The following is a 12,447-nucleotide window of genomic DNA, read 5'->3' as shown; positions in this document are numbered from 1 at the left end:
ATTCCTGCGCTGCTCTGCGTTGCCTGGCCAGTGCTACCAGTACTACACTGCAAGTGTTTGACCTCCTGAAGACCAAGGTTTTCCAAATTTTAACACAACAATAACATGTTCATTTTCCTGATAACATTGCTCTATCCCCTGCCTTTAGTTCTCACTTAAATATGAACATCACATCCAAGGAAAAGTTACAAAGAAGCCATCTGGGATGTGGACTCCAGGTCTTTTATGGTATTTCAGGTGACACAGATAAATCCAGTGTATTTTCTGTGTGCCCATGGTTTGCTGAAATACCATCAACTGCTCCTCTTTCATCAACCACTGCCTCCCTGGTAGCAAGGAGTTGTTGGGGCTCTCAGCTCACGCCATTGACTGATGTGAGGTTAAGCCTGGAAATGCATTATTTTCCTCATCTGTCACTTTTAATGTCTAGCTACTTTATTGAGGTTCAGCTCTCTCTGCCTCCTTTCTCCCATAAAATGATACTGAATGAGAGAGGTCCAGTGCAATGACTACTTCAGGAGCCAGCATGGTGGGTTTGCTTCATGTGCAGCAGCTGGAGTGGCAGAAAGCAGCACTTACAGAAGCCCATGTGTTTATCTGTCATCACCTGGCTCTGGCTCACAACTTCCCTGGCTTTGCCACAAGGCCTGGTCTCTTTGGAAAGCTGAGTCTCTTTTTAGCTCTGTCCTTCATGCTAGTGTACCAAGCATCTGTGATCAGATCTCAAGTCTCAGCTGAAATGGTGTAAAAGTGGGTGAGGGATTTTATGTATTTATTTACCAAAAAGTGTGGGTTTCCTGAAATCCTAGGCAGCAGTGTGGCTTTTTTCTTCTCTTCACTAAGATCATCACTGGCACTTTTGTTGTCAGACACATGAGAAATAAGACATTGATTTGTTTATAATATATGCCAAAACAACTCTGTGCACTTGTCTTGTTCTGATATGAAATTCCAATATTAACAGAACCTTTGTTCTTCTCTTCCTACTCTTTGAATCTGTATTTCTGCCATGACAAACTAAAATTTAGGTTCTTAGGAAAGTGGCATTTTTCCAGCCATTTTCAAGTGATTTTTTCTCTTGAGAAATTCAATGCTGAAGATGCTTTCTTCTGTAGAAGAGGATTACAAGCCCCAGCTGTTCTTGACCTGTTCAGTCCATTATACCCAGACTTCCCTCCTGACTACATGTGGTTGTAATAGCCTTTCTTTTAGCCATGAGAGCACCATAGGAAGAGGCAGAACTGATGACAGAGGATTTGTGCTCCAGCTGATGGAAATGCCTTTTTCCTTCAAGTGATTCTGTTGCTACTTTCAGTTACAAGAATCGTTATCCCAAAAGGAAGGATTGTCTGCATGCCCTCCCTGGTTTACCTCCTAACTTCAGGTTCCCATGGGGAGTGACAACATTGCACCATCTTACATCCTTGTATTGTATGTTATAATTTGTGTCCCTTTTGTCTTTATCTAGATTGGGTTTGTTTGTGCACTGAAGTTTCGTGCAGGAGCTTTTAGCATGCAAGCATTCACAATCATGTGCAGTTTATGCTGACCATTCCTCTCTTTCTCTGGTGCCCCTGCCCTGGATGCAAATCCTAGCCACAGCTCGTTCCCTCCAAAGGACATGCCCTGGCCCACAGGACAGTTTTTTTAAGAAGACAGTTTTTTAAGTACACGCTTCTTGCTGATTGAAAGGATCCAGATCACAAGTCCTGCAAACTGAGTTTGAAACACCTCTGGGAGCTGTTGCTCAGGTCACGCAGGAGAACAGATGACAAAGCCTGCACTGGCCTTTCTACAGTAAACCTTTAATCCTCCAAGAAATGGGGTGAGAAGGTACCAATAGCAGCAAGTGAGATTTAAATTTGTCCTCTTCTCTGATGTCCACCAGTAGAAATCCAAAACCACTTTATCTTCTCTGGAGTCCCTCCACACATTGCAGCACATACCTACCTAATAAAGACTACTCAGTCCTTGGAGCTTTTACCCACATGTATCCCTGTAGGACAGCCAAGAAAGATTAAAAGAACAACAAACAAAATACGCTCCTGATTGCAACCGAATGGAGAATTCTTTTCTGATTCTGAAAAATAATTGGCCAGATAGACTCACAGCAGTCTAGAAGTACAGCCCACTGACAAATCAAAGCATAAAAATGGGGCAGCTGGAAGATACAGATGAATGGAAGGACATAATGCAGCATTATTGCCTCTTTTTTGAGGCAATGGGACTTTTGAAAAGGTGTGCAGTGTGTATCTCTACTCTTAGTTCAAGCATTAAAATACTTCTGACCTTTTAGAGCAGGAGGTATTTTTTCCAGGTACAGATTCTCTTTCTTCTTGCTTTCTACTTCCCTTCTGAAAACAACCTATTATATTTGCCATTTGAGCAACCCTATCAAAGCTAAGAGAAATATTTTCCTTCTAATTTATCTAGGACTCCTGATTTTAAGTCTTTTGTTGATTATTCTAGGCAGTAATGGGTTTACAAAATGCAGGCTTTATAGGCTGGAAAGGGAAAATGCAAACAATCATGTGTCCACTCTACCTTCTTATTTTAGAAGCAAAATCCTGTTACTTAGATAACAACCTTTACAGCTAATGTAATTATATCTCCATGTCTTTCTATTTACCATGTACAGAATGCCTGAATCCTCAGAAAGAGAAACAAGGAAGGGACTGCAGAGTACCATGACTGTGTTACCTAGATAGTGAATAGAAAACTTTCAGTGTAATAGATGAAAATATAGTGCTGAATTTAAAAATGGTCTTTTTTGTTGATGGAATGATTTTAAAATTTCAGAATAGTGTAGACAAAACCCTACAAAGATATAGTTCAAGATCCTTCATTTTACGATATTGCATATACTAAAGTCGAGGAATGCCTGTGATTTACTAAATTCAGCTTTGCACTACCCTTTCAAGGTAAGGTGATATTGTTTTAAAGATCTGCATACATCACTCCTCCCGTAGTGTATGGAGATCCTGTGACAGAATTAGAAATAATTTGACTTCCACATTTAACTTTCTTCACCTTGAGTCCTTAATTTTCCCTTCTCAGCCTTGTGCCTCCTTTACTACAAATCTAAAACCATCAGACAAGAGGGTCTTAAAGAAATCAATACTTTGCTATGTAACTGCAGTGAATTGCTGGAGCAGATCCATTTTGCACACAGAATAAAATCACTGCCTAGGGAATGTGTATTTTCTAAACTAGCACTAATTGTTTAAAACCCTAGTTCAAAACCTTCCAGTTATAGGTATATTTTTCAAGTGGGCGGAAAAGGAGATAGTCATGCAAACCTAGTTAAATCTTCATAGGAAGAGGACTCTGTCATGAGGGGTAACACTAGAAATTTATGTAGAATAGCTAAAAACGAATTTTTCCTTAGCCTCCTCCCTCTCTGCCAAATGTATTTTCATCGGAGATGTCTCCATTTAGTGACACGCCCACTTGGGCACGTCTTTGCTCTGTAACTCACAAAAGCGTGTTCTTTCTACCAACAGAAACCCACAAGCCCTGCAAACAAAGCCTGGAAAAGGAGCATAGCATTGGAGCGTTATTCGATTACTTGTCTGTAGCTCACCAAAGAACAATTGCTCGCATGCATTAAAATCCACAGTGCCTGCCACCATCAATTTCCCGGAGACTTTACGAATTCCTGGCAGCATGCGTAAAGGGGATTGAAGTTTGGAACAGGCCATTTTGATTAATCTACAGAATTCCACTAGGACTTGCAGATGTGTCTATTCCAAGAGAAAAAAAAAGAAAAAGGATTTAAGTTAAACTACAGCAGAGAACACAGTTTCCTGCAATTTGGCTGCTAGTTTGATTCAGACCAGTACTTGGCTGACATGCATTTACTTAATCTGCTGTCCCTATCAAGGAATAGAAATAATTTGGTTTGCAGTTTCTATGTATAAGACAAAGGCTTTATGAGAGACTGGTTAAGATTTTGTTGCAGAGTCCAGACTTTTGCTTCTGAATAACTATTGTGCCACCTAGTGAGTGTTAAACTGCACTTTTAAATAGATGGCAATATTGACTTTAAACATACTGGTGAATAAAGAAACAAAGTATTTATTCAAATATTTTGAGTGACATGTTGAAACAAAAACTATTTTCCCTTTTTTCTTGATTATTTACCAAGGTGTTCCACTGAGGTAGAAAATATCCCGGTTCAACCATAATATAACACTTTGTTTGCAATTGTATTAAAGAAATATAATACATAAAAAGGATGCACACAGAACTCTTTACCTCCCCAGTAATAATTACATTCCACTAAATTACTAACACAATTCATAAACTTATCAGTGTGAAAAGATATCCCAAAATCACAGGTGATAGGAATTTCCTTTCCATAAAACAGTTAATTAAATAAATACACTGAAAATGTTCATTTCTGACCAACTGTGACAACTTGGAACAAGAAAAAATGCTTTAACACATTATTATGATTGCAAGATTTAAGGCATTATTTAGACAAAATAATAAGCAGTGTTTTTATTAAAATCATAACATTTTGACACAAAGTTTTTCATAAAATTTCCTTTTCCATATAAATAGTTTGTGTCCAAAAAGATACGTAGATTTCATTAGTCAGTAGCTACTTCTTAGTGATTTTTTTCCTCTAGCTGAAACCTCTCAACAGGGTTGTAGGGGTTTTTTTGGGGGTTGGGTTTTTTTTCACTTTTTAAGTAAACCATCTGTCCTGTGTGGGAGTACTGGGTTTGCCACAGTAGATAGCAGTAATATTTCAATCACCAAAGCCAGTAACAAGAAATTTCCCTTAATAGAGCATTTCCTAGCATTTTTCAAATCACTTTATTGCATCCTATGTTAAATTGCCACACTATCCATCATCAGCAAATGCCAAAGTAGATAGTCTGCTCTTTTAATAACTGCATGCAGTGCCATAATTACAGTAGAAAACTTGGTGGTCAGCAGTAGTTCAATATAGAAGCTTTTAGATTCTCTGACACTCCAGGCTAGTTCAAATTTGTGTTTAACACGTTCAAATGATGCATGTTAGAGATCTTTCATGTAACAGGACCTGACACCAGGTAAACGCGACATCGCACCCAGAGACTTGGATAGCTCAATGCCAGACCTTGATGGAAACACAAATATTTTTATGATTTTCCCCTCAATGACCAATCAAATGGATCTCATCTTTTTTCAGCACATTTTGTTACAAAACATCTGAGATTCAGTTCTAAGCTGAGAGAAAATGCAATAAGTTTCTGAAGGTAAAAACCATATTGTTTTGAAAAGCAGAAAGTCTGTGATTTGAGGGAGCTTTTTTACAGTTTTGTTGTTGTTGTTTGGGCTATTTATTTTCCCATCGTGAAAAAGATTTCCAGAAAAAAATATTTTCAATTTTCTGGTTTCAAGACTTGACAGACATTTTGACATTTCATTTTCTTCTTGCAGACAAATGAAACTGAAGAGATTGTGTCAGGTGAGCTTCTTTAGAGCTCAGTTTCCAGGCTCTCTGAGTTTTTTGATGCTTGAGAAGTGTTTTGTGTGGTGTTCCAGTTTTCTCTGGAGGTATATTGTGTAGTGAGCAAAGAGAAAAAGCAAAAGTTTATTTCTTTTTAAGGCATAATCAATTGATTACTTCATTTTAAAGCAGTACCATTTAAGATAGTAAAGAGGTCTGCCTATGAGATCTGTTGTTCCCGGTAAAGGTTCTTAATGGCTAATATTCACTTTAAATATGGAACTTAAATGAATGCAAGTATTACTAAAAGTAGGGCAGGATTAGAAATATAATAACATTTCTTTTGCTTTATTTAGAATTGAAGAACAAGCTCTTCTCAATATCAGTGTGCTCAAACATGGTTATTTTTATAGAGGATGATGCCCATGCAGTAAAAGAGGAAAAATCACTTGCAAGGCTTGATTTCTTTTTCTCTTTAGACACTATTTTTCCATTTTGATTCAAGGTGTTCTAGCATTTAACACCATCTGGGAGAATGATATTATTAAGCCTAAGAGTTCCCATTACTTTATTTCACATTGTGAACATTTTAATGTGACTTTAAATATCTCATTAACAGGATTATCTGTGGAGTCAGTGGACAGTGCTTCATAAAGACAGAGCTGAAAATGTAGATCACAACTCTGATCCAACATTATACTAATTAACATAATATTAATAAATCCTGGGGTTTAAAGTGCATATATAAAAAATACTGAAATGAAGTCTCTAAGATGGACAGGTTTTATTCAAAGGAAAAAATATGCAGTACTCACAAATAGAGGAGATAACTGAATGCCAGGTATTCTTCTTTCATTTAAAATCTAATGCTCTATTTATATTCAGTGTAATAAACTCTTTTTCCAAACTTTCCTGTCTCCAGATACCTGTAAAGTCAGTTTGCAGTAGTTTTTATCAAAGTGAGTAAAACTCTCAGTATTTGTAATTCTTACTAACTTCAGGCTGCATGTCTGTTTCCTCCAATATCAATTAGACAGATGTAATTCTAATAAAGATCACTGAAACTGCCTGGAATTTAAATAATTTGCTCTCTTTACAGAATTGTACCTCATAGATTTATCTGAGCTCATAGTCAATATTTACTGTAATCCTAATTAGGCAAGACGCGATTTGCTCTGGTTTTCAAGCATTTGAAAATTCCAATCATGTCCAAGCTCAGGCTTTTGGAGATTTCACTTTGTTCTGTATGAATTGTTTAGACAACAACCACTAAGTGCACATGTCCCACAAAGACCAGTACCCTTCCTTTGGCAAGTCTGCTGCTGCCACATGTGAGAAACCTGCCCTGCCCTGAGGCCTGTCACAAGTGAGACTGGTAGGTCATTGCTGAAACTGCTAGGAATCATTTTCAAGGATTTCAAGATAGGATTCTTTTGAAACTGAGGGCCATGGTGTGAATGAGTGTTGGGTCACAGAGTAAACAAATAATAAATAGTACAGAAACACTCATCCAGTTAATCTGTGAAAATCACTGTTCTTTAACTATGCAGACAAGGATGTTTATGTGTTATAGATGGCATATCTGTAACAAAATATATGCAAGAGAATTATGCAGGTTGTATAATAAATTCAGTCTTAGATGGAAGTCTTAAGTGAAAGAGATCAGAAATGCAATCTGGATTTTTACACAGATGCAATGTCTGAGATTTTTCTTCTCTGGTCCTAATGGCAACGCAGTATTTATTCTTATTTTTGAAGCCATGTAAATAAGTAGATGTTTGCACTGAAATCACTGGCCTTTCAAACACATGACTATTCAAAGTTACATTTCTATCATAATATAAAAACCCTCAGTGAAGAGTTCATGCTATAAGAAGTAAGGTGTTTGGAAGAGCAAATTCAATAGAAGCAAACACAGCTTAAGCAGTCACATCCCCAGAAGATGTTGCAGGTGCAGCTGGGCAATATGAATGTAACTCTCTCAGTCCTAGTGAAGGACATGGCAGATGTTGGGCAAAAGCTAGCTGGCAAATTAAGGCACAGAAGAGGCTCTTGCCTCAGCTCAGATTTAGAGTGTAACTCCTGCTGTGCCAGGGACACAGACTCAGGTACTCCCAGTCTGGCATCCTTAGGTATCCCAGCAGGAACACTTGAGGCAGCACCCCCTTGCCGCTGCCCCCCAGGAGGGATGCTCCTTTCTTCTGACTGCAGGGCTGCAAGGGAGATGGATCATCAGCTCGGTGCTATGCATTAGGTTCTCTACACATTCTTCAAAGTAATGAAAAGGATCCATATGATTACAGAAATGAGTTCCTGATTTGTTCATGCTAGACCTCACACTAGCAGCAGAAATAGAGTAAGCAAATAATGAGCAAATCTAATTCATTAATCACAAAAGTGATTTTAAAACACTGCATTTAATTTAGGTGAATTTAGAAAACAACACATATTTATGGATGCAAAATGGAAGAGTTTGGGTTGAAGTGTTACTGGGATATGTTTGACTGAACATTATCTGTATCAAGTTGATAGCTAATTAGTGAAAGATATAGTCTTCCCTTATATCAATATTTGGAATAGCGTGACAAAATTATGTGTATGAGTAGCTGCAGATATGTGTGTGTATACATAAGTGTATACATATACTTTCATCTGAAGCTCTATATATGTATATTTGTCACAATATATGTGACATACATGTCTATATAGATATACTTATCTGTATATATATGTATATAAACGTATATGATAATCAGTCATTTGTTTTTATCCACTGAACATGCAGGACAGGGCCCAGGATTTTTCCTGGTGTGCTTGATTTCTATGGTTCTGGATGCTCATTCTGCAAAGCAACAAAACTATATTTAGTGTAATATGTTTAATATAAGTGTAATTTAGTCATGGTAAATCTGAGGTCATGTTAACTGATAATTACACTGTGCTACCTGTTGCCACATAACCATTCATATGGTATCCTGTACTTTTTGCTACACTAACTTCAGTTGATATGAACTACTATAAACGTAAAACTGAATGCTTTCATCTTCCATTGCAATCCTTTATTATATTTTGAAAAAATACACTGTATTTTAAAAATACACTCTATTTTGAAAAAAAAAAACCCTCTCTGTGTTTTGAAAAATATTACACAAAATCTTGCTAATAATCTTAAGAAGACCTTACAATTCAGATATATAATTTTATTTTACCAAATAATAGTTTTGGAACAAAGTATATGTGCTATTTAGGTAACTCTGTTAAGCATTCTGAAGGCTTCCTTTCTCTGTGTTAGAAAAGACTTTTATAAATCACTGCCTGAAGCATTCTTCTGTTTAGATTAAAGTGTATATAAAAGCAGTGCAGAAGAAAATGGAAAAATAAGGTAAACAATTTTCTTGTCTGTGTAAACAGATGCAATGTGAAATTCTTCAGCCATAAAGACTTGCTAGTTTTGAGCTCACAGATAGCCAAGCCCATAGATTGCCATCTCACTTCCCAGAAAATGCTTCTTAGAGCCCTTTTAAAGACAGCAAGAAAAAGAAAGATTTTTTATAAGATGTGGAGTATTCACAAAAGCATTTAAATATGAAATAAGAGAGAAATTAAATGCATTGAAAATGTGTGGCAGAACTTACTGTCTATTCTATTTTACTTTCTATTTGCAGCAATGTGCAATAAATTAGACCAGTCCAAAATTCAGGCTTTAAAATCTGGATTACACCCAATTATTGAAATCACTGACCATTTTTGCAGCTGCTCTCTCCTACCCTTCCAGTCGGTCTTAATGGGATATCAAATATCTCCCTGCCTCTGGCTGGACAGACAGCAGAGGTGTGCTGGATGGATGTGTATGACAGTCTATACAGCCAGTGCCTGTACTGACCCTACACTTTTCCTGAATAATCCTGGGAAGCGTGCATTGCCTCTGGTGTTTTCTGGCCTGTACCTTTCATAAGATCCTATTAAATAGCAGAAACAAGAACAAAAAGACTCAAACCCACAGGGAATACCATTACTATGATCTTAGGTAAATACTTATATATTCTTAGCTAAAAGAAGTTTCCTTTGCTACTCACTGCCTTGAAATTGCAATGTAGTGTATCATACCAACGATTTGTAAATTCTTGTCATGGTATGTAAAGCTATAATCATTTCCCAGTTTGGTTTGTTTGCTTCACTCAGACAGTGCTGCACTGTTTGTTTTACTGAGGTACATGTGGCTGCTTTCCCACTTGGTCACACATCATCCTGTCTGAGCTTGGCTTGCTGGGCTGGCGGCTGCACTGCAGATCCCACTGTCATCTTGTCAAACCCAGGACACTCTTTCCCTGTAGCACTTACACAGAAAGCAGAAACTGCATGGCAGCTTTGGAAAATGATGGATAATGTAGCTTGCCTTGGCTTCCTAAAGGCAAGAAAACCCAGTTGTGCTGATCTGGTATGTTATAGTGGTGATGGTGGTAGTGATAATTTCTTTTTTCTGTGCAGATGAACATATGGTTAATACATTTTTAATTGAATTAAATGGTTCAATTACAGGAGCTTGTAGAAGAGGCAGAATAACAGAAGACTGTACTAATCATCCTACTAGCACTTCCATTTTATCAAATAGTGCAGTCAATGCGAGTTTAGGGTTCCCTTTAATCCCTGTGGGGTTTAAGAAGCTGGATTTCAGATGCAGGATTGCACTGGGCAGCAGGAGACATATGGTGGTTTGCTCTCAGTTTCTCCTTTTCCTCAGTTCCTGGACTCCTAAGGACTGTTCATGTTTTCATTGAAACAATAACTTAGAGAAGCTACTTTGAAGTCCAGACATGAAAGAATGGACTTGAGAAAGAAAGGTTTGGTTCCAACAATTCCTCAGTGTCTGAAAGACTGCAGCTGAATTATGATGATCCCAGGACTCCTCATCATGAGTCTTTTGAATCATGGCATTTCTGAAAGGATTTATTATTACATTTCCATTGGAACTCCATTTCAAAGTCTAGAATTATATAGAATTCACAACTGGTTTATGGACTTAGTGATAGATAGTGTGACATTTACATATTAATTTTGCAAGATTATTTGTATGTCTTGTGTGGTATTTGTTTTGGACTTCCAAGGCTAGCACTCAGATTAGTTCATAGTTGTATTATACAATGAAAATGGGAACTACTAGCTAACTGTTCACTATTTTTATTTCTTAGTAATACCGTTATATTTTTACCATAACTTCTAAGTGGTATTGGTTTTTATTCTATCCATTTCAGTAGGAGTTTGGTCTCCTTTATCAATATATTCTTCCTGATCTTTTCTTGTGTGCTAGAAGATACAGGCTTGTCTTTTTTTATGAAAAAGCAGCACAATGACATCATTGCCATCTAAATGTACCTGTCAGACTTCTCCACCAAGACTTGACTGGATTGGCTGTTGCCCTACAGAGGTTTTAGAAATTTATGGCAGCAGAGCAGATGCTTTCTGGCTTTCATCCTCTGCTCTCCGTCCCTAGTGTGAGTGAAGGAAGATCTGCACCCTATAACATTAATAATTTCTGGCATATATTTAGCAAATATCATTATTTGAGTTCTCTCTCATACTATTCTGGTTTTGACCTCATCCTGTCTGACAGCTCTGGAAAAAATGCCTGCTTCCTAAATAAAGCATTGCAAGAAGGATGGTTTCCAGCAGTCCTGTCTTACCAGTTTTCTTTTTAGAAGTTGAGCTGCTCAGACTTTTCAATCATTGTATTAGGAAAAGTCTTAAAATTTAACTGTGTGATTTACCAGAGCAATATTTCTTCATTATTATTGTGTTCATATTCTGAGTTATACAACGGTGAATGCATTAAAAGTGGACTGAATTAGATTATTATGTGGCATCTTCATTGTAACCTTGTGTTCCTAATAATAAAGTGAAAAAAATACCTAATTTACACTAGATATCGAAATAGAGGAGAGGTTTGTGTTAGTTATTGTGCATGAGCAAAGGAAAGGAATTGCTAATCTATTTACTGCATATGTCAAAGAAACTGCATCACTTAAAAACACACAGTGCCTTACAGCTTCATAACAAAACCAAATACAGTTCAAGGGAAAGCAGAATTCAGAAATTAATTAGAAAAACAGAACCAAACCCTCCTATTTTAATTATTATTAATATTTTCATATTTTTGTGTAAGATCAGTGTATTGTGATATTCGTTGTTATCTCATGCCATTATATATTGACTCTGGAAGAACTCACATTTAGCAAACAAACAAATATTGACAGCGTATGTTGCTCAACATTTACAGTCAGTGATGGAGTTTTTAATCAGAATTTTTTCTTCTGGATGATATAATTCATTTATTACTATGGATCTAGTCAGCTGACTAGAGAAGCTGAGAAGAGAAATGCAAATTTCTATTCTGAGCATATTTTAATTTTATGTTAGTACTTGGGGAAAAGGATTAAAGCTTAATTATGAATCTCTTTCATGCTTTTTCTTCTCTATTTTCCTGAAGTGTTTAATGATTGCTTTGACATGCATCTGCCAAAGGTTTTTTCCTGACTCTAGAGACCACAGTTTCAAAGGAACTTTTACCATGTGTTGCCCCCAAAGAAATTTTGAAGTCATTATATGTCCAAAATTCTTAGTCAAAGTATAAAAATGTGCATTAAAAAAATGAATAGTGGCATGTGCAAAAAGTGCTAACGAGAACTTTTACTGCTTTTATCAGATAGCTGAAAGATAGATGAAAATGGGAAGAGTTTTGCAGCCTCACATGTTAATGTAGCTTGACACAGTGAAATGATGCTGGCTTGTATCTCCATAGCCTAAGGAAAGGCAGAACAATATTTTTGTTTGTCATCAGCTATAGCTGGAGGCAGCAGAGGCTGTGGCTCTGTTTAGCTAGAGCCAGGACAGCACTGGGGACCAGTGTTGATTGGAACTTGGAAGATTTGTGGCTTCATTTGATTGGAACTTAATTTTTGAAGGCTTCAGGATAGTGGAATTTTGAGATGTTGTGTTCAGGACAGATC

At 37.0% G+C, this 12,447-nt stretch overlaps 1 protein-coding gene across 5 annotated transcripts in view; it reads left to right on the top strand.

Annotated features, from left to right (window-relative positions):
• CHRM3 (cholinergic receptor muscarinic 3) overlaps positions 1 to 12,447 on the top strand; it is a 269,118-nt gene that overhangs the window by 242,733 nt on the left and 13,938 nt on the right. The window lies entirely within an intron of this gene.

The sequence above is a fragment of the Prinia subflava genome, chromosome 2 (genome assembly GCF_021018805.1).
Source record: "Prinia subflava isolate CZ2003 ecotype Zambia chromosome 2, Cam_Psub_1.2, whole genome shotgun sequence".
In the NCBI taxonomy this organism is placed as follows: Eukaryota; Metazoa; Chordata; class Aves; order Passeriformes; family Cisticolidae; genus Prinia; species Prinia subflava.
This window is presented reverse-complemented; position numbering and strand designations above follow the sequence as displayed.